The sequence below is a fragment of the Marmota marmota genome, unplaced genomic scaffold (genome assembly GCF_001458135.2).
Source record: "Marmota marmota marmota unplaced genomic scaffold, marMar, whole genome shotgun sequence".
Taxonomy (NCBI): Eukaryota; Metazoa; Chordata; class Mammalia; order Rodentia; family Sciuridae; genus Marmota; species Marmota marmota.
The window spans coordinates 1694893-1696449 of NW_026000211.1; positions in this window are offsets into that span (position 1 = coordinate 1694893).

The following is a 1557-nucleotide window of genomic DNA, read 5'->3' on the forward strand; positions in this document are numbered from 1 at the left end:
CTTTTTTTTTTTTTTTTTTTTGGTACTAGGCCTTGAACCCAGTAGCACTAACCTAACCCTGGAAGTTTTTGTATCTTACTTTGAGACAGGGTCTCACTGAATTTCTTAGGGCCTTCCTTGATTACTGAGGCTGACTTTGAACTGGGAGTCTATGTGAGTGCCACCATGCCCAGTGTGGCCACTCATTTAAAAGGAGGAAAGAGTAGCATAAGAAACGGAGAAGCAAAAATATTACAAGAAAAATATCAGCCTAACTAAAGAGGAGGAAGAGGAGAAAAGAGAAGGAGGAGGGGGAGAGAAGAGTCAGTCTGAGGAATTGCAGAACGGGCTCTGTGGGCAGGAAGGTCTAAGAACAACCCACCTGGAGGATGACTTTCTTCTAACCAGAACAGCAGGAAAAGAGATTTTTGGAAGTAGAATTGATAGCTTTGGTTGATATGGAGTTTGAGGAACTGGTGAATTTAAAATGATTCAGAGAGCATTTCTTTCTTTTTTAAAAAAAAATTTGTTAATTGTAGACAGACACAATACCTTGATTTTATTTATTTTTATGTGGTGCTGAGGATCGAATCCAGTGCCTCACACATGCCAGAAAAGCACTCTACCACTGAGCCACAAACCCAGCACCCCCTGCCCTCATTCAGAGAGGATTTTTTGAAATCCATAAATTTCCAGAATTTGATAAAACATCACCAAAACATCACTTAAATGTTCTTACCCATTGATCTGTAATTGTTCTCCTAGAAGTTTATCCAGAAAACAATCTCAGATAAGCAAAAAAATCTGTGTATAATATGCTTACTACAATATTGTATAGTAGAAAATAAACTAGAAAAACTAATCATAATAATCATTTGGTTATGTCCAAAAGAAGGGATAGATTTAAAAAAATCATGTTTATCAAAAATACTTAATGACATAGTTAACTGCTTTCATAGATACAGTCATATTAAGTTAAAAAAAATATCAGGAGAGGGGAGGGAAAAGGAAAATATTGGCCAAATGATATTGTTAAGTTGCATGCCTGTCTGAATATGTAACAATAAATCCCACCATTAGGTACAACTGCAATGGATGAATAAAAAAAGAAAAAAAGCTGCCAGGATTCTCAATGTATAGTATGATTTCAAACTAGTTATGTTTTTTAAAGAAATTTCATATGAGTAGAAAATGAAGAAAAGAAACAAAATGTTAAGATTTTAACTGTGGCTATTACTGAATGGTAAGATTATAGATTTATTCTTTATACTTTATCAAGCATCCTTAAAATTTTATGAAATCAACATATTTTAATATATTATATATGATTATCACATTAATATTTTAACATTATTTATAATAATATATTCTAATAAACAAAATGTTAAATGTAATAAAATATAAAAAAAGAAGTGACAGACTTCTGGCCTAATTTATAGGAATTCTCATCAAAGATTTAGATTTAAATATAGTTTATAATAAAGGTACAAACAATAAAACTAAAAAATGAAGTAAAAAGTCAGAATTGATAAAAATGAGACTATGCCTCTTTTAATTATGAGGTTTAACATAATTGCT